This window comes from Schistocerca nitens, chromosome 7 (assembly GCF_023898315.1).
Source record: "Schistocerca nitens isolate TAMUIC-IGC-003100 chromosome 7, iqSchNite1.1, whole genome shotgun sequence".
Taxonomy (NCBI): domain Eukaryota; kingdom Metazoa; phylum Arthropoda; class Insecta; order Orthoptera; family Acrididae; genus Schistocerca; species Schistocerca nitens.
Window position 1 is genome coordinate 597,220,193 of NC_064620.1, and position 22,497 is coordinate 597,242,689.

The window sequence follows — 22,497 nt, forward strand, 5'->3', positions numbered from 1 at the left end:
ACAACTTACCTGTCGGTCGTAAGGTATGCTCCAATTTTGTCCTGGTGGCTGCTGTGGTAAAGCAGTGTTTGAATGAAAGAATTGATCGTTACGAGTCCAGCCTTGACGCTGTCTTGGCTCGTAGTTATTATTATTTCTGTTTCTGTTTGTGTTTTTGTTGTTGCCTATGTATCCGTTGTTACCGTTGTAGTTATTACCGCGGTGCCTTTTGTATGGATTTCCGCATGAAGTGTTATTACTGTTGTAACTATTGTTTGTATTGGAATACGCGTGTTGATTTTGATTTCCGTATTGAGACGGCATGTGAGTTTGCTGTTTTTGTTGTACCGCGTATCCAACTGTGGACGCGCCAGAATTGAGTTGGCAAGCCTGCATGTTTTGCATTCCACTAGTGTAAACATTGTGGCTGCTGTTTTGCCGCGCGAAGCGCTGATCTTCAAGTAACATGTCAACCGAATCTAAAGCTGTTAAAAAATAATCTGAATCGTCATCCGGGATATGTAGGAGTTTTTCTTTAATGTTGAAAGGCAATTTGGCCTTCAACGCACGGAGTATATCGCGTGTTGCGACTGGTTCGTCTAAAAAGTGTCCCATGTTCAAGTATTTTTCAAAATATCTGCGTAAGTTGCCATTTTTACTGTTAAAAGTTTCAGGTTCTAAAATTTGTCTTCTGAGTCGCTCCTGGACGGATTGCGACCAGAATTTGTTCAGAAAGGCACGCTCAAACTCACTGTACGTGGTACATACGTCAGCTTGACTGTATGCCCAGACAGCTGCATCGCCTTGGATGTAACCGACAATATATGAAATCTTTTTCCGGTCACTCCAAGTGCGTGGAAATGCGTTACTAAAAGATTTAAGAAAAATCACCGGATGAATGGTTCGTTTTTCTGGGATAAAAATCTGAAATTGCCTGTGTTTCATTAAGCTTTCTTCTTCCTTTGCATTATGATATGGATTTGTTCCACTGTAATTACTGCAATGTTCAGCTGGCGAGTAATTATGATAATGTTGCTGTGGTTTACCATGATAATAGCTTGTGTTTGTGTTTGCACCTCGTGGTATGTGTTGTAGTCGTGGTGTGTTTTGTTCTTGTGTGTTTGTCGTGTGCGGCATGTGTGTGTCATACTCGAATGTATATTGGTTCCTGAACTGTACATTTTGACTGATATTTTCGTTACATTCAGACTGTGGTTGATCGGTGAATTGTCTCATGGGTGCAGTGACGGATTGTACTGCGTCACTAATCAGCTGTTTGTTATTACTGATGTATTCCGCTACGGAGTCGTGCACAATTGTTGGTAAATTTTCACGTATGCATCTATCAAAATGTTTGTCTTTGTTCTCTACCCAATCATGAAATTCTTTATTAATGTTTTGAAAATGAGCTGTGGCATCAGATTGTAAGATGTCAGTCAGGTGTTGTTCAACATCGTCAAATTTATTCTGCACGTCAGTAATTCGTTTTTCAAGGTTGTCGTGTACTGAAGGATATGTTTGAATTTGTTCAGTAAGAGCTTCACACGTGACATTAAGGTTTTTTACTTGTGTCTGTAAAAGTGCTACGTCATTTGTAGTCTTTTCTTGTATCGTATTAAGCTTGGAAAATTTCGTACTGAGTTCAGTCATCTGTTTGGTCAGTGTGGCGTCTATAAGTTCCACACGTTTACACAAAGTGTCACTACCTGTCTTGAGTGCTATGAGATCAGATTTAATTTCGTCATTTTGTGTCTTTAACTGTTCATTTTGTGTCTTTAAGGTTGCCATGTTTTCCGCGTTCTGTTTCATTAACATTTGTAACATGTTGGCAATGTTTACTGTTTGCAAGGTCTCTGCCCCCGCCGCGTCATTAGACGTGACGTCATGTATTAACATGGACTCTGACTGAGACTTTGAAATTTTTGTGGTGGACGGCCTATTGTCAAAATTTCCGTCAACACTTGCGTCAATGTTTGATAAATCGTCACTACCGGTTGCTGTCGTAAAGTCATTTTCTAACATTTGTCTCTCGTCCGAGTCGGATTGTGTCTGAATAGTACGTCTTTGCTGTTCCATTTTTGCGTATTGATTTCTAGTTATGACCATGCCACACGTGATATATGTTTCAAGAAAATAATGTTTGACACTGGTTTTAAAATAAAATGCAGTTGAGCATGAATCGCTCGTAGCAACAATGGCTGTTTGTTAATTTAAAAATGTAGACTGAATATCGGATTATTCTTAATGGCTGCTGGCCATGTTACAACGTATCGTACAGAAGTCGGCCATATTGTACACTCGTGTATTGGTATTGTTGCAGGAGTTATTGTTTAAGGAAAATTACTGAGAATGAAATTTATCACTGAAAACTGCTACGCGCGAAAGAAATACTACAGAATCTACTGAAAAGCTAATACACTGAATTATACGTCTGGTCAAGCCTGCTAATGCAAAGATGCTGCGTCTTACCTTATTTTGCTGGAAGCTTCATTGCGTCTTCCGGCAAAACTTTAGAATTGGAAAATATCTTCAGATTTTCATTATCTCTCATACATTCACGTCCAGGTCCAGAAAGTTGATTTTTGACATGAAACAAAAAGAACAATGTAACAAATGACAAAATAACAAGTCCGACACGCAGTCGCCAATATAAAATAAATAAATAAAAATAAAATAAAATATTAATTATGTATAATAGTGATAGTGATTGGTTGTAATAAACGTTGCCTTATCTGGAGCGTGGACTTTTAATTATTCGGTATCAGACGCTTGACAATGGCTATTTGGAAAAGGCAATGTAACTCGTAGTTGACCGTGAAAGAAAACTGAAATAATCGGACTTCGTAATTAAATCGTTTCCAAAGACTGCTGCGGTAGGTACGGACTCATGATCTAATCTCAATATTACAATGATTTGCCAGCCATGCCAATACGTCGTACAGAGGTGATTGTCTACTAAACATAAAAAAGTTACACAGTTAGTTAAATCAGATATATTCAATGAAATAGCCTACAGTTCATAATCCTACTTACTTTTATAAATATAAATTCATTACAGAATCGAGTGCCTAGTGTGGTTGCAACTCGCAGTATTTTTCTATAACATGAAAATATGGCGGTGTGCCAGACAATAAAATAAAATACGTGCTTCTCGCACCACTTCTACCTGAGCTCCCTCTCTTCTCTTAAACAGACATAAGAGTAACGTAATTATTCTTTTGTCTTTATCAGCGACACAGCGCTGCAGTTGTGTGCCATAGGCTTTATTTATTAGTCACTGATTATTTATTTAATTAATATTTCGCGTTTCCGCGGAAACTCACGCTCGGCATGCAAATGTGCCTTTATAGCACCAAGGCAGAAGCGACTCTCATCGCTGAAGACGACACGTCTCCATTCGTCCCTCCATTCACGCCTGTCGCGACACCACTGGAGGCGGGCTGTACGATGTTGGGGCGTGAGCGGAAGACGGCCTAACGGTGTGCGGGACCGTAGCCCAGCTTCATGGAGACGGTTGCGAATGGTCCTCGCCGATACCCCAGGAGCAACAGTGTCCCTAATTTGCTGGGAAGTGGCGGTGCGGTCCCCTACGGCACTGCGTAGGATCCTACCGTCTTGGCGTGCATCCGTGCGTCGCTGCGGTCCGGTCCCAGGTCGACGGGCACGTGCACCTTCCGCCGACCACTGGCGACAACATCGATGTACTGTGGAGACCTCACGCCCCACGTGTTGAGCAATTCGGCGGTACGTCCACCCGGCCTCCCGCATGCCCACTATACGCTCTCGCTCAAAGTCCGTCAACTGCACATACGGTTCACGTCCACGCTGTCGCGGCATGCTACCAGTGTTAAAGACTGCGATGGAGCTCCGTATGCCACGGCAAACTGGCTGACACTGACGGCGGCGGTGCACAAATGCTGCGCAGCTAGCGCCATTCGACGGCCAACACCGCGGTTCCTGGTGTGTCCGCTGTGCCGTGCGTGTGATCATTGCTTGTACAGCCCTCTCGCAGTGTCCGGAGCAAGTATGGTGGGTCTGGCACACCGGTGTCAATGTGTTCTTTTTTCCATTTCGAGGAGTGTATTTCACTTGAAATCGTCCTGGCTAAATATGTCATCTTTATGAAGCGAGTATATCCCGAAAGAAAATAAATTGATTTCGCCATCTGACTGCACTCAGATATAATTTTCGCAGATACGCTTACTTTGCATGGTCGATATTCTTTGACATCCGAAATGATTTACTATTGATCACTGTTTCACATTCTCATTATTAAACCTAGATACCATTAGTCACCAGTAGATTTCACCTAATAGGATATAAATATCAAATTATCAATCCAGTCATTAATAACACTTGGTTATTTTAAGCTGGTAATGTAACATTAACACAAAACATTGTCATGGTTGGTAAAAAACTGCTACTCTAAAGTTTGTGAGGCAGATTTATCTTACGTGATCTAAATCAAAAATTTGCTTGAACCATAGGAAGTCTTGCTGGGTCGAACATTGCGTAAAGTATGATAAATAGTTATCATCCGATTAATAAATGAGCTTAAGGGATAAAACCGTATCCTTTGTTATTCTTACGCAAGGCATTAGTGTAAGGCCTCAGGCTTACTCAGTATTAGCACTTTGAGCAATTGTATGTCATTTCAATAAGCTGGCGAAAGGATCGAAACAGAAATAAAGACGTGAGATTCTCTTTAACCCTGCAATTATTATTGGATCACAAGAATACACATGTTTTACACAGAACAGTACGGTTAATGTCAAGAATTATTCCATTCCATTGTTGTAGGGCGCTGCAGCAACCAGTTTCGAATTATTTCAGAATTAAAACAGTATTGGTTGCGAAGCTGTTCAATGGCAACGACGCGTTTCACTATTTTGGAACATTATCAGATTGTCAACAAAAACAAGAAACCAGCCGGCCGGTGTGGCCGAGCGGTTCTAGGCGCTTCAGTCCGTAACCGCGCTGCTGCCGCGATCGGAGGTTCGAATCCTGTCTCAGGCATGGATGTGTGTCATTTTCTTATGTTAGTTAGGTTTAAGTAGTTCTAAGTGAGGGGACTGGTGACTTCAGATGTTAAGTCCCATAGCGGTTAGAGCCATTTGAACAAGGAACCAATCAACTACAAATAAACAGAGGAAGTGCAGAGCCGATTCCAGAGTGCTAACCACTGCGCCACCTCGTTCGGTGCGGCGACAAGTGACTGGATGTCCACGTCTCACCACGAAACGTTGAGGTCGGAGACTTGCCGGCTCCGCGAAGCAGGATGGGCGGCGATGCGGGGCATGCCTGCAACAGGGTACAATGCTGATGGAGGAACGAGTGTTTCGATGCATACCGTTCGGCTCGCAATGATGAACTTGGCATTCCGCAGCGGACGGCCACTCTGTGTTTCCATGTTGACCCAGAGACATCGTTAATTACTTTGGAGTGTACATAGGGTCATGGAGACTGCACAGCGGATCAGTGGGAATGTGTTGCATGGTCGAATGAATCACATGCCTTACTACACCAGGGAATGGGGAAGTGACTGGATACACTACGGGCCAGGTGAACGGCGGCTCCAAACACCCACCATGCAGCATACACAGATCTGTGGTGGCAGTGTTACGCTATGGCGGTCAGTCACCTGGGATCCCATGGAACCTGCGGCAGTAATCGAAGGCACAATGACAAGTGCGTGAACATTTTTGCGGGCTATCTACATCTCATCGCGCTTGATGTCTCACTCGATGGCGTTGGGTTTTTCCAGCAAGCCAACAGCCCATAACAAAAGGTTGGAATTCAGTCACGTTGATGTCTCAGCCACCTTATTCGCCTTATTCGAACCCGATGAATCACATCTGGGAGACTACAGGGCGACACTTTCGTGCACAGCCCGTAAGTTACAGGAAGTGCGTGAACTGTAGACATCTGGAGCCAATAATCCTGTGGAAACCTAACGATGACTTGTGGAATCCACGTCACATGGAGTCGCTATTGTATGGCGTTCTAGAGCTGAACCAACGTTAAGGAGGGGTAGGACGTCAAACGGGCCGACTTGGAGCAGGAGAGGCACCACAAGACATTTTAATTTCCACTGTCTATACTTTTACAAATAAATTCATAAAACTAACAGCATGACCAGGAAGGATTCAGGATTCATACTCATAGCAGTGGAAGCTCAAAAACGTAACAAAACACATTTTTTAACATGTGAAATTTCATAATTTTTTACTTACTACTGGCTGCATTTGTTGCTATACGTACACGGTTCTTCCTAAGTAAGAGAGATTCTTCGATGACTTTTGTACAGCATACAAACCATAGTTACAGGTGTAAGAAACTGTAGAAGTTATTTAATTTATGAAAAAATGAATGAACTGTTACATTTTAAACTTCATGTTTGGAAAAAAAAACTTAAGTTTTATAGTTAATTATCTCAATTTTTCAACAGTTTTTAATAGATTTGGAAAATTCTAGAGTTTCATACACCTGTAACTACTGTATGTATGCTATGAAAAATTCATCGAAGAATCTCTCTTACTTAGGAAGAAAAGTGTACCAATAGCAACAAATGCAGCCAGTAATAAATGAAGAAATGATGAAATTTCACATGTAAAGAAAGGTATTTTGCTACGTTTTTGAACTTCCACTGTGATGAGTGTGAGTCCTCAATCCTTCTTGGTCATGGTGACAAAGTTTTATGAATTTATTTGTAAAAGTATAGACAGTCCTGTGGTGACTCTCCTGCTCCAAGTCGGCCCGTTTGACGTCCTACCCCCTTAAGCGTACAGTCATAACGTTTTGGCTCGTTAGTCTATATGCTCTCATACGAGCCCCTCCCCCGATCCGAGGTTATGATACATACTTTGTGACTTATGCATCGAAAGAAATTTACCCCGTAACTTTTGTTTGTTTCTGAAACGACCTGGTTGACAATTTGAATTAGTATGTTATGTGACTCACGACCGCGTGTCAAATGTGACCGACGCCTCCCAACAGGGGCATTGTCGTTAACAATTATAGCATCGCTTCGGCATCCGACGAAAGGAATGGGATTTCCTTCGACAGTGAAAATTGCTCAGACACTAACGGACATTAACACTAGTTTCGATGCTTAATCTGGGACTTCGGTACACAGTCTGTTGTTTAGCAACGTCATACTATGATCTCCCTATTGTAAAGGGACAACCTCCTTTGGAATTACTTTTTCGCAACAGAAGTAATCGGTACCAAAAATTATTTACGAATGTTTAAACAGATTAATATTATCTCAACTGTTTATCTAAATGAATTGCATATCATTTTGTACATAATGTATTATATTTCAGGCTAAAGTGTATAAGAAGAAATTACTTGATTTCTGTTGTTACAATCGATGTGTCCCAACTCTGTATATAAAATTAAAATTACATTTCCTTTAGAGACATGTAAAATTACGAAAAATCTGGCACTCTTAAAATTTCTGTTATCGATTACGCAATTCAGCGCACTTTATTAATTTTTTTCTGGATTTGTTTATAAAATAATGTTGTAGATTAATAGAAAGTCAATTGTCAACAAAATTTGTAAACTCTTTGGAATATTAAAACTTCCTGGCAGATTAAAACTGTGCGCCGGACCGAGACTCGACCTCAGGACCTTTGCCTTTCGCGGGCAAGTGCTCCACCCACTTTTTTTTAAGGAGGTGGGGGAGGGCGGGGAAGGCAGAGTGATCAGGAGCCGTAACCCGAGGCCTGGTCACAGTGTCCCCTACGTCCGTCAAGGAATCAAGGAATCAGGGATGGGAAGGGGAAATCTTTTGTGGGAATCATTATTTATTTATTTTTATTTACTGTTTTTAATACATTCTTAATGTGGTTTTACTTTATACAACAACGAAAATAAATGTAGCACCGCATCGTGCTCTGAGTAAAGAAAATATCTCGGCACGTTCCTACACCGAGGTAATGTATATGGGGAAAACGAAAAAAAAGTGCTTCATACAGGATGCAGAAGGGTGTGTCGCTACTCTCCTTACGTTTCATCATCCAGGTACGTCTTCACGTATATCATGTTATGCCACCGAGAATCGAACTTAGTCTTGTCAGCTCACTCAATGGGTGTCTTCTCCTACCTGTTTATGAACCAGCTGCGTGGAGGGTCGCGTAGGGCACTCCCTAAGAAATTAGAGAAATACTGTCTGTAGTTCCAAAAATCGAATACATCTTTAGGTCCATCGTGAAATAAGTAGTGTACCGCTTGCGCACGGATCCACGTGACAGCGTTGGTCTTGGCGCGCGGGAAATACTGTTGATCCGGAAATAGCAGAAACCGAGGTGTAATGTGTTCCGGAGTCAGTCGTAGAAAATACGACAAAATTTGTCGCACCAAGCGCCATACTTCTGCCGCGCCACATATGAGACAGTGTTCGTCCGTGTCTGGTATCCCGCAGTCTACGCAGACTTGTGGAGGCGTGATCGGGTGATCTGTTTACCATTGACTGTGATGTTTGGTGGGCGCCTCTGCTGTAGGACTTGATATATATCCCGCGCCGACGCCTGTTTCGTCGGTGGTACTGCGATACGGACATAGCTGCGTTCAATGTAAAAGTTCCCGAAGTAGTAGGAGGGTGGGAGTACGTCTTGCGTCGTCAGTGGGGGCATAAGGGAGGGCGGAGCTAAGGACTCCAACATCAAACCTGTCAAACTTTCCGGGTGGTGGCGCCACAGCTTGATGTGTGAGTTGACATACAGGGCCACAGCTCTGTCGTGGACATGGACTAGACCAAGACCTCCCCATTCTGGGGGAAGGGTCAGTGCCTCATAACTGACTTTGAAGAGCATGCCTGTACTGACGTAGGCTCCTAATGCCGCTAATAGACGTCGAGCCATCAGTAACGGTATTGGAAGAACACGCGCTATGTGTGGAAGGCGCGATGCGAGGTAAACATTGACGAAGTGTGTCCTTTGGAGAATGTTGAGGGTCCGCAGACGAAGGTTGAAGATCTGGACCCGAATTAGTTGTAATAAGCGGCGGTAGTTAAGAGCCGCAGTGCGCCGTATGTCGTCGTGAAACTCTATTCCGAGACATTTGATAGTGCCACGAAGCTGTAGGGGTTCGACACACGCTGGGTTCAACCCGTCTCCTATGGCCATGGTGACCGATTTGGCGACGTTGAGACAGCTGCCGGAAGCCACACCGTACGTGGTAATCCATTCTAGTGCTCTGTTGACATCGTCTCGATTGCGGAACACGAGAACCAGGTCGTCTGCATATGCTGTACAGCGAAATGTGACGTCACGTAGGGTAAGACCGGCGAGGCGTTGACGGAGGCCACAGAGGAGCGGTTCCAGTGCCAGAGCATATAGTAACGTCGACAAGGGGCAGCCTTGACGCACGGAGCGGAAAATCGGGAGGGACTGCGAGAGACGCCCGTTAACGAGCACTTTGGAAGTCGCCCCTCGGAGGAGGCGCAGCACGACGTCTGTGAATTGCTGTGGGTACTGCATGTGCTGGAGAACTGACGTTAGGTACGCGTGATCCACTCGATCAAAAGCTTGGCTAAAATCTAGTGATGCCAGCGCTCCCGGGATGCGGCGCGCCCTGGCTAGGGCTATTAAGTCACGGTATCGACACAGTGCTGTGTGGATGTTGTTGATACCCCCTACGGAAGTCTGATCTGGCGAGATGACGTAAGGTAAGGTCGGTCGTAGACGGTTTGCTAATAGTCTGGTGAATATCTTCATGTCGCAGTTGACGAGTGTTAGCGGGCGGTAATCTTGTATTCCAGCCCCACCTTTAGGTTTGTGAACCGGTATAATTATTCCTTCTACGAAGGTCGCAGGGAGCGGCACCGCGGGGGACATAAGCTCCCGACAGATGTCTGTTAACTTGGGAGCCAGTAAATACCGGAAAGTTCTATATTACTCCACAGGGAGCCCGTCGGGGCCAGGAGACTTATTCGCCGCTCCTTTACCGATGGCGTCGATAACTTCGTCTTCCGTAATGTCGTTCAATAATTCAGTTTGTAAATACTGTGGGACAATGCCGTAAACCAGTTGTGAGACGGCTGTCACCGTCGTCGGGTCGGAACATTGAGCAGAATAAAGCCGTGCGTAATGGTCGAAGAAGGCTGCAGCAATATCGCGTTGCGTGGTGTGATGACGGCCGTCCTCAGTGGTGACGGCATGTATCAGCGCCCGTCTTCGCAGTGTACGTTCTCGGATGACTTGGTACATGGTGGGTCGTTCCGGTGCGAGCCTGTCTTGTGTTCGCGCTCGGACGATCAACCCTTCGAGGTGTCGTCGCATATGGGCTACGATCTGTGCTTTCGCACGCTGAACTGTCAACTGTCGTTCCGGTGTGGGTGGCAAGGAGGTGCATTCGCGAAGGACTGTGAAATAAAAATCGAGGGTCTGCCGCCTCCAAGCAGCAGTCTCACGACCATACGTAATAAAGGTTCTCCGTAGGGCCGCCTTGAAGCAGTTTAACCACCAACTAATCGACGTAGGATACGTCGGGAGGCGGCGGACGCACAAACTCCACGTGTCTTCGATGGCGCGTCGGCAATCCGGAGTAGCGAGATGAGCAAGGTTTAATTTCCAGGGATGTCGGCTGCGCCACACCCGTTGGCGACGTAGGGTGGCGGCACATATATAGGCCTCTTGATCAGAAAAGGCTACTGGCCACACCTCCGCGTCACTCACCGTTGCCGCGAGGGAACGGGAGACGTAAATCCTATCGATGCGACTAGACGAGTGACTCGTGAAATGGGTGTATCCCGGTCTATTTCCTCGGTCATGTTCCCATGTATCTACCAGCTGGAGATCGCCGATGAGTGTCCCAAGTTAGGGGCACGGTGAATGGCGTGGCAGCTGATCTTTAGATTCTAGGGTGCAATTGAAATCGCCCGCTAATATCAAGTCATCGTGCCTGCCGTGAAAAAGCGGTGCTATTCCTTCTGCGAAGAAGAGCGATCGGTCACGACTGCGATTCGTTCCGGAAGGAGCGTACACATTGATAAACCGGACGCCTTGCACCGTTACGGCCACTCATCTAGCGTCGGGGAGATATCGGACTTCGTCCGCCTCGAGGCCCTCTCTGAGGAGAATTGCGACTCCACTGTTAGTTGGCGAGGCGTGGGACACATGAGCCGTATAACCATACATACCCTGGAAATCGGCGACGAAGACTTCTTGGAGAAAGACAATGTCAACGTCTGCTGCATTGAGCATGTCTTGGAGCAGCTACAACTTCGTACGTGTCCGAATGGTGTTAATGTTGATGGTCGTTAAGCGATAGGTCTGTAGATCGTCTCCTGCGGTGGGGCCCGCCGTCAGTGTCGCCGTAACAGGTGGAGCCTGTGATCTGCTGGCCGCGTCCGCGCCGTCATCTGTTGCTACTCGGGAGGGGCCGAGGTGTGGAAGGAGAGACCCCTCTGCTCATCCACCACAGCGGCCGTAGAATCGTCTTCAATGTCATCCGCCCAAGGTCCGTAAGTTAACGGTGGCTGCGGTAGAATATTTATGGGCTGAGTGACTAAGGGTGAATCCGCAGTTGTTTCCGGTTGTGTACCAACGGCGGGCCCTGTGCTTGCCATCCGTTTGCCCGAGAGAGCGGAATCGGGTTTGTCAAAATCAGACAAAGTGACAGGTGAGGGCGATCTCGTGTCATCCATTTTCCTCGTAGTTTCGTCGGCCATCCGTTCGTCAACTGGAGAAGACGTCCGCTGGAGGCAATCGTCTGAGGGTGTGCGACGTCGCTTTTTATGTTTTCTCGGTGACCTTGGTTTGCGGACGTGGGTTTCTGTGTCCGAAAGAGTTTGTGGTTCCCGTATAGCATCCCCCTCAGGTAGAAAGGCAGAGGTCGGTACAACCCTAGCGTCGAGTTCCATTCTCTCGTCCGAATCTTCATGTGGAGTCGATGGGCGGCGTTCTTCAACCTCTGCAGACACCGTAATGGTGTTGGTCAATCCAGGACCGGCGACAGGTGCGCATTCTAACGCTTCCTGTCTTCCGGGGGGGCTGTCGTCTGTCATGACGGTCGATCGTGTCACCTCTGCGTAATTGAGGGGGAGGGCCGTGAGCGTAGGAGGTGGTGTCGTGTCATGTAATGGAAGTTGTGTAACCCGACGTTGAATACACGCCGAGCGCACATGACCCTCCTGGCCGCAACCAGAACAAGTACGAGGTTGTCCGTCGTACATTACTATTGCTCGACAGCCACCTATGGCTAAGTAGGATGGCACATGTTTCTTTAATTCAATTTTCACTTGTCGAACGCCGTTGAGGACCTGGTACGTCTCGAAGGTGTTCCACTTTCCGGCCACGTGGCTAATTAAAGTCCCATAAGGGCGGAAAGCTGAGGTAACGACGTCCGGTGGTACTTCGAAAGGGAGTTCGAAGACTCTTAGTGTGCGTAATCCTAGTCCAGCATGGTCAACAGTAACCTCTCCGATGTGACCATCGGAGTGTTTGAACTTGAAAGTGTTCGCGCATCTGTTCACAACTGCGTGACATAACTCGTCATCGACCATCTTGACGTAAACGACGCTACTTGTGATGGATAGGTGGATACCGATGATGTGCTGTGTTGGTATTTGAACTTCGTCACGGATGAATCGTTCGACTTCAAAGGCTCGTGGTCGTGCGTAGTCGGGCTGGAAGCTGATCTTGATGGTAGCTTTTCTGTACGAATGAGCCATGGCGACTCAGTGTTAACGGACGCGAGTATTAACTGCGGCGAGGAAGTAAACAAACTACGCGCGCTCGCGACTCTGCGGACGGGACGTAAACAAGACGTCCTCGCCGCTCACCGGCCGAAAGCAGACTGACCAACTGAGCTATCCAAGCACGACTCAAGAGACATCCCCACAGCTTTAATTCCGCCAGTACCTCGTCTCCTACCTTCCAAACGTCGCAGAAGCTCTCCTGCATACCTTGCAGAACTAGCACTCCTGGAAGAAAGGATATTGCGGATACATGGCTTAGCCACAGCCTAGGGGATGTTACCAGAATGAAGTTTTCACACTGCAGCGGAGTGTGCGCTGATATGAAACTTCCTTCTGCGAAGTTTGGAAGGTAGGAGACGAGATACTGGAGGAATTAAAGCTGTGAGGACGGGTCACGAGTTGTGCTTGGGTGGCTCAGTTGGTAGAGCACTTGCCCGCAGAAGGCAAAGGTCCCGAGTTCGAGTCTCGGTACGGTTTACAGTTTTGATCTGCCAGGAAGTTTCATATCAGCGCACACTCCGCTGCAGAGTGGCAATTTCATTCTTTGGAATATTGTTAATACCACAGAGTGGATGAGTACTGGGCATGCCTCTGAAGTGATAGGACGTGTTTTCTGTGTTTGACAATAACAATGTAATTTTAGATTTTGAACTGGAAATGATAAAGATAGTGTGTTATGGAAGAATGTGAAAGAATAAAAATTACAGAAACAGAAATTACTTCTCAGACAATACTTTCAATAGTTATCGTGTCAGTTGGAACCAATGAAAACATAAAAAGTAAACGTTTCAGCTTCTAGAATCAACTCCTAGACGTGAAGAACTGTAGCCGACTACGAGAAAAGAAGATAGGTAAAAAGTTTATTCAAATGGTTCAAATGGCTCTGAGCACTATGGGACTCAACTGCTGAGGTCATTAGTCCCCTAGAACTTAGAACTACTTAAACCTAACTAACCTAAGGACATCACAAACATCCATGCCCGAGGCAGGATTCGAACCTGCGACCGTAGCGGTCTTGAAAAAGTTTATTCTAAATCTTACTTGCCGGCCGGAGTGGCCGTGCGGTTCTAGGCGCTACAGTCTGGAACCGAGCGAACGCTACGGTCGCAGGTTCGAATCCTGCCTCGGGCATGGATCTGTCATGTCCGTAGGTTTGTTAGGTTTAATTAGTTCTAAGTTCTAGGCGACTGATGACCTCAGAAGTTAAGTCGCATAGTGCTCAGAGCCATTTGAACCAAATCTTACATCTCTCGAAGCTTATTGGCTCAAAATGGTTCAAATGGCTCTGAGCACTATGGGACTCAACTGCTGTGGTCATAAGTCCCCTAGAACTTAGAACTACTTAAACCTAACTAACCTAAGGACAGCACACAACACCCAGCCATCACGAGGCAGAGAAAATCCCTGACCCCGCCGGGAATCGAACCCGGGAACCCGGGCGTGGGAAGCGAGAACGCTACCGCACGACCACGAGATGCGGGCCTCGAAGCTTATTAAAAGAGTTAATTTTGAAATGAGTGACAGTCAACAAATGTTGTAGAGGGGGGCGGGTAGATTACACTATTCATTCTGACTAAATACAAGAGACAAAATTTTCTTTTATCATCATGTATCGGACAATCAATCCACAAGTCATCAACCACTGCAAAATTTGCCATAGAGTCTTCAGTAACTAAGACTGATTATTACAAAATGAGAATGCAAAACAGTTATCAACAGACTGCGGTATCACTGAAGAAACGGCCGTTTAAGTGTAAGTGACGAAGTCCCATCTCTAATTAAACCACCCTCAATAGCGCCTCCACAAGCGTGACGCTGTTGGAAAGTCGCCAGTCCTTTCTAGAGCGTAAGTAATTATGAGGTTCTTTATATGCAGCGCTCGCGGCATCTTCAGGCGGTTTAATGTGTCTTGATCACCGGCGTGGCCCTGGGAGATTTGTGCGGCCTTTCTGCCTGCGTCACGCCGCACGACTGTCGACTGCTGGTAGAGATCATCAAAGCCGTCGTCTACGTCATCGTCACCCCTCCTAAACCGTTGCAGTCTACCCAAGCATAATTATTTCTTTGCCATACTGATTAATAGTTCTGGTCAGGTGTTTTACAGTGCATTTTACATTCCTTTATTCTTTCAACAATACTTTGAATTTCTTAATTGTGTTTCATTATCTTTCTTTTCCTATATTGAATAGCGTTCAGCTATAAATCTAAAACTCTCATTTCACTGACTACTGTTCTATGTTTTGTTCTTCTGCCTTACAATTCACTTCTCACAGCAATAGATGAAAACTAGTAGTGCAATTACCTCATAAAATTTCGTAATGATCCTTTTTTAACTTTTATTGCGAATTTATACCGTAGAAATGTTCCACAAACGTAACTGAAACCATTCACTAACTGAATTTTCCGTCATCTCTTGGCAGCAAATGTGAACAACATTATACAGTAAACACTTTCCTAATGTTCTGCAAAAATTATTTTTATTTTCCCATGAGCCGGCTTCCTGCTTCTTAGGTCATGGACAGGTGGCGACTGTAAGTCGCCTACAGAGACAAAATGACCTTCGACATACATTTAATATTTATTCCACAGCAGCCACTAAACATACAAAATATTGGCACATAGTGGGTACGGCATTTTTCTGTCATGCAGAAGTAGTTACAGCAGACCTGCATTTTACAATATCAATAGCATATCAAAATGTTTACTCAATGACAAACTGCAGCCTTTGCCAGACCTTGGGCCGTATAAAATTCAACGTAAGCACTATGGAGAAGTGTATGTTGGTAAGTCAGGCAGTGCTATGGCAATTAGCTGATATGAAAAAGAAGGAAACTGGCGACGAAGAAAGGCAGATATAGCCTTAGCCTAATTCTTTCAGCAGGGGAAGCAGATCTACGTGTAGATCGTGAAGTTTTTCATTCTGTTAAAAAAGTACCAGAATTACTCTGCTGTATATTTTGGAAATCGATAAATATATAGCATGTAATGCCATCTTAGAATAATATGACAAAACTAAATTTATCTTTTTCCTGTGCTGAGGTCCAGATATGCAATAATTAGACTGCAATTGGAAATTCAACATTATTTCTGATCTGATGGAAATGTAACGATATAAATATAAAAGAACTTTGCGTTTCAATTTTAGTTACATGTTAGTATTTCTGTATTATATAAAAACTTAGTACTTTATTTTGTAGACACTCTACATGTCATGGTTTTGCAGCTTCTACATACGTAATGTCTGTCTAAGCTGCACTTCGTATTATCTTCTTTCGCGACATTCAGTTGTCACCTGACGAAGGCCTAAGAAGCCGAAAGGCAGTATGTGACCAAATAAACCTAATTTTTGCAGGACATTAGGAAATGTTTCCTCATTAGCATTAAAAGTATTCAGTTTATTCTCAGTTTCTATCTTTAGCCAATATGTGTTGTAGTTTATGTGGAGTACGTAGAAACGCTGTCTGTATCGCGCTGGGTATTTTTATTTTATATTTCAAGAGCCAATTCTAGAAGTTCGAAGCCTCCATCGAGTGGTAGTTCTCCTAGCAGGAGCATTGCGTGTGAGTACTGTGAGTTGACACTGCTCCTCATGAGAAGCGACTTATTTTAAATTTCGTCTGTATTCTTAATGTCAACTCATATCTTTTTGCATGTTTGTGTATTTATCAGGCCATATTTAGCATGGATAGGAACTGTGATTGCTGTGTTCAGATGCAAGCCAAGTTGGTGATTCTTAGTTCACAGCTCCAGGCGGTGCTGGCTTTGGTCACGCTGCTTTACGTTGTTGATAGCGAGCATCAGTGTGGGGGACCAGATGGGGAGATCTGAAGCACATCCACGGCTACCCACGCTCAGTCCACTATTGTGGCCATCCCTGGTACTGTCGCTGCTGTGGTTGACATTTCACCTGTGGTCGCGTAGGAGGTCGTTCCAAAAGTGATCACCAGCAGGAGACTTTTCGGTTTGTTTGATGAAGAGGTTACTGGCACTGTCTAAGGCGGACGAAATCCCCGAGCCAAAAGGAGTCGTTCCAGATATGTAGCAGGTGCTTTCGCATTTCACGAAGAGCGAAGGATGCTTGTGGTGGCACATGTTGGCACTGACGATGTGTGTTGCTTTCGATCGGAAGAGATTCTCTCAGGTTACGCGGATTAAGCTGAAATAGTAAGGCCCATCAATCACGCTTGAGAGAGGGTGGGCGGCATAACCGGCATAACCGACAGTCCTCCTTTGGTACAGAGACGAATGGAGGATCCGAATCAGATGCTCAGACGGTCCTGCGACTGCGTATGGTGCAGATTCCTCGATTTGCGCCATAGAATGGTGGGTTTCCAGGTTCCGGTAAATAAGTCAGGAGTCCACTACGTACAGGAAGCAGCTACGTGGGTAGCGGGAGTTGTGTGGATGGGAATGGGCTGTTTCTTAGGTGAGAGGGACTAGGGAAAGTTCAGAAAGGGCTTCAGTTTCAAAGGGTCCAGGACGAACACAACTTGAGGGTGGACATAGCAACAATCACGATTGTAGTTGTGAACTGTCGTAGCTGTGTTGGCTAAGAATCAGAGCTCCAAGGGCAAATAGAAAGCACAGAATCTCAAATCGTTATATGCATGAAAAGCTGTGTAAGCAGGAAATAGCTTCAGCCGAAATTTTTATATAGATGGAGCGTAGGGGACGATGCGGGAGACCCGCACCGCTTTACTAGGCAAGGTCCTAATAGAGGTGGTTTGCCATTGTCTTCCTCCGACCGTAATGGGTATGAATGATGATGATGAAGACGACATAACAACACCCAGTGATCTCGAGGCAGGAAAAATCCCTGCCCCCACCGGGAATCGAACCCGGGACCCCGTGCGCGGGAAGCGAGAACGCTACCGCAAGACCACGAGCTGAACCTCATTCAGAAAGGATCGATTAAAAACGGTTGGTAGTCGAGTGTCCATTGCTCCCAGAAGTGTTCACCATGTAGTGAAATAGACGTAGATAGTGCCTGCGAATTAGTATGGGTATAGGTTACACTTGATAGTCGGTATAAATCAATAATTGATTTCTTTTACCAATCCAACACCGACTCAGATGAAACAGTTGCTGAACAGTTCAACGAAAACTTAAGTCTCATTTCAAATAGGTACCCCATTCATAAAATTACAGTTGGTAGTGATTTCAGTCTACCCTAGATATTTTGGCGGAAATACATGTTTAAAATCGGTGGTAGGCTTAAAACAGCATCCCAAATCGTAGTGGTAGCCTACTGAGAAAATTATTTTGAACAAATAGTTCAGGAGTCCATTGGAGGTGTAAATGGTAGTGAAAACATACTTAACACCTTAACAACAAATAATCCTGACCAAATAGGGAGCACCATGACAGATAAGTGGATTAGTGACTACAACGTTATTGCAGCTATACTGAATAACGTAATATTCAAACCCATCTAAAAAATAAAAGAAAAATACATCTACTTAAAACAACTTGAAAAAAAATTGCTTCAGAGCTTCCTAAGAGACAATGTCCACTCCTTCCGGTCTGACTATAAAAGCATGGACTATGAAAGCGTTTCAGACAAATAGCATCGACGGCACTTGAGAGTTAAAAGATTTCAGAATCCTTAACATCGGCGAAGTTTTACTGAAGCTTGAAATTTAAAACGAACTTCAATGCAGTTTCCACAACGAACCTATGTCTGAATCTCGTGTAAAATTCAAAGAATTTCTGGAGTGGCTAGACGGAATCAATACCTTCACTGCGATGTTATTTGTGACAATGCTACTAAAGAAGAGTTACTAAAAATGGTTTTATGAAATTCCTTCACAAGAGAAGACGAAGTAAATAGTCCGGAATTCGAATCAGGAACAACTCCCAATATAAGTAACTTAGAAGAATATATCCTCGGTGTAACGAAGCATCTTAAAACACTTAAGAAAGCAAGGCCTCCAGTCCAGATTAAATACTAGTCAGTCTTCTTTTAGAGTATGTTGATGCGGTAGCTCCATACTTAGCAGTCATACATAACTGCTGGCTCTTAGAAAGATCCGTAAAAGATTAGCAAGTTGTAAATGACACACCAAAATCCAAAATAGGAAACAGGAGTAATTCGCTGAATGGTTCAAATGGCTCTGAGCACTATGGGACTTAACATCTGAGGAAATCAGTCCCCTAGAACTTAGAACTACTTGAACCTAACTAACTTAAGGACATCACACACATCCATGCTCGAGGTAGGATTCGAACCTGCGACCGCAGCGGTCGCGCAGTTCCAGACTGTAGCGCCTAGAACCTCTCGGCCACACAGTAATTCACTGAATTACAGATCCGTAGCATCACTAACTTGGAACTTGAACTGTGTTAGAACATTATGCGTTACTTCGAACAAAACGATTTATTGACGGATAGCCAACACGGACTCAGAAAAAAATATCTTTCTTGTGACACGCAGTTAATTCTTTATTCTCACAAAGTAATTAGCGCTATTGACAGGTGACGACAAATTGATTACATATGTTTGGATTTCCAGAAGAATTTTGACGGCGTTCCTCGCAGGTGACTTCTAATCAAACTGCGTGTTTATAGAGTATCGAGACAGCAATACGACTGGATTTATAATTTACTTCCAGAACCAACGTCTGGCGTTCCCCAAAGAAGTGTTGTAGGCACTCTGCTGTTCCGCACCTGTCGGTAGACAAACGATTTACGAGACAATCCCAGCAGCGATCTTAGATTGTTTGCAGACGATGCGTCTACTAAAGGCATCAGATGATCAAAACTAATTGTAAAATGCGTCAGATAAGATATCTGTATGGTGCGAAAACTGGCAATTGACTCTAAATAACGAAAAGCGTGAAGTCATCCAGATGAGTGCTAAAAGAAATCCGCTAAATTTGGGTTACACGATAAAATCTAGAGGCTGTAAACTCAGCTACATTCCTAGCGGTTATATTTGTGAATAACATAAACTGGAACTATCACATAAATAATATTGAGGGAAAGTAAGTCAAAGACTGCTATGTATTGCCATAATTCTTAGTAAATGTAACAGGTTTACTAAACAGACTGCTTATACTACGCTTGTCCGCCATCTTCTGGAGTATTGCTGTGCGGTGTGGGGTCCCAATCAGATGGTAGTGGCGGAGGATATCGTAGAAGTTCAAAGAAGGGAGAGAGTGCCACAGATATGATACACATATTGTGGTGGCAGTCATTGAAGGAAAGGCTCTTTTTCTCTGTGGCAGGACCTCCAAATTTCCATCACCATCGTCGTCCTCAGAGTGAGAAATTTTTTTGATGGTGAGCGCCTACACAGGGCGTAATGATCATCCTGATAAGGTAAGAGAAACCAGAACTCGCTCGAAAAAGTTTTAAGTGTTACTTTTCCGGCGCCCTGTTCGACGGAGGAATGGTACAGAAGGTGTTTCGATGAACCCTCTGCCAGACACTTAATGTGAATTTGAGAGTAATCATGCAGACGTAAATGAAGTCGTTGACTTGTCCAGTCACATTATTGCTTACATTGGTATAAACTCTTAGAAGTTGCTAAAAATAGGCATATTTTAGTGACAATAACAGACATATTCCTGTGGCATTTTTAAATGACAGTATTGATCTTAAAAATGACCTTCTATTAATCATTTCCGCTATGGTTACTAACTATCCGAATGGATGAAGAAAGAAGTGTAGACAAGTTTATGTCCTTAATTGTAAGATGTTAAATTAATTACAGCAGTGTTGTTGTTACGTATTCCATATTGTTATTGTAATCTTCAGTCTGAAGAAACCCTTTACGGTACGTGGATGAGGGTTTTCATGCCAGTATTAGAGATTTGTTATATCGTTCGGCTATTGAGCGAGGCAAAATCGTCCATGTATATGCTTCTGAACGCACTGTTTGATTCTCGCGATCCCTATGATAGATATACAATGATAACTGGAGAATTTTGACACTTTTTCGTGAATATCGATATACTAAATACACCCCATAGGTTTTCGAGGGATTAATGTCACCTTTGTTTCAAAGATACTCATTTACGTCCCCCGAGCACCCCGGTTACACTGTAATATCATCTGTACCGGCTGTTTTGTATCTAACAGCGCATTTCTAAATTTGCTTGATGTTCACCACCATGTCCGTTTGATGATAACGTCAAACGCTACAGCGGTTCTGTGGACTTGGTCTTACTGCCATCATTTATGCTGATTCCCTCCCATATCTACCGCACATTATCAAAGCGCATTCCCCACTCTTCTTTCCTAATAAATGTTGTACCTGCTCCAGCAATTTGGTGTCGCTTCTGAGAATTACTCCACAACATATGAGACGTAGCTTCTTCCCGATGGTCGCAAGTAATCCTGTAGGCATATACACTCCTGGAAATGGAAAAAAGAACACATTGACACCGGTGTGTCAGACCCACCATACTTGCTCCGGACACTGCGAGAGGGCTGTACAAGCAATGATCACACGCACGGCACAGCGGACACACCAGGAACCGCGGTGTTGGCCGTCGAATGGCGCTAGCTGCGCAGCATTTGTGCACCGCCGCCGTCAGTGTCAGCCAGTTTGCCGTGGCATACGGAGCTCCATCGCAGTCTTTAACACTGGTAGCATGCCGCGACAGCGTGGACGTGAACCGTATGTGCAGTTGACGGACTTTGAGCGAGGGCGTATAGTGGGCATGCGGGAGGCCGGGTGGACGTACCGCCGAATTGCTCAACACGTGGGGCGTGAGGTCTCCACAGTACATCGATGTTGTCGCCAGTGGTCGGCGGAACGTGCACGTGCCCGTCGACCTGGGACCGGACCGCAGCGACGCACGGATGCACGCCAAGACCGTAGGATCGTACGCAGTGCCGTAGGGGACCGCACCGCCACTTCCCAGCAAATTAGGGACACTGTTGCTCCTGGGGTATCGGCGAGGACCATTCGCAACCGTCTCCATGAAGCTGGGCTACGGTCCCGCACACCGTTAGGCCGTCTTCCGCTCACGCCCCAACATCGTACAGCCCGCCTCCAGTGGTGTCGCGACAGGCGTGAATGGAGGGACGAATGGAGACGTGTCGTCTTCAGCGATGAGAGTCGCTTCTGCCTTGGTGCCAATGATGGTCGTATGCGTGTTTGGCGCCGTGCAGGTGAGCGCCACAATCAGGACTGCATACGACCGAGGCACACAGGGCCAACACCCGGCATCATGGTGTGGGGAGCGATCTCCTACACTGGCCGTACACCACTGGTGATCGTCGAGGGGACACTGAATAGTGCACGGTACATCCAAACCGTCATCGAACCCATCGTTCTACCATTCCTAGACCGGCAAGGGAACTTGCTGTTCCAACAGGACAATGCACGTCCGCATGTATCCCGTGCCACCCAACGTGCTCTAGAAGGTGTAAGTCAACTACCCTGGCCAGCAAGATCTCCGGATCTGTCCCCCATTGAGCATGTTTGGGACTGGATGAAGCGTCGTCTCACGCGGTCTGCACGTCCAGCACGAACGCTGGTCCAACTGAGGCGCCAGGTGGAAATGGCATGGCAAGCCGTTCCACAGGACTACATCCAGCATCTCTACGATCGTCTCCATGGGAGAATAGCAGCCTGCATTGCTGCGAAAGGTGGATATACACTGTACTAGTGCCGACATTGTGCATGCTCTGTTGCCTGTGTCTATGTGCCTGTGGTTCTGTCAGTGTGATCATGTGATGTATCTGACCCCAGGAATGTGTCAATAAAGTTTCCCCTTCCTGGGACAATGAATTCACGGTGTTCTTATTTCAATTTCCAGGAGTGTAATATCACTCTTTTCCTGTACATTGGACATTATCGT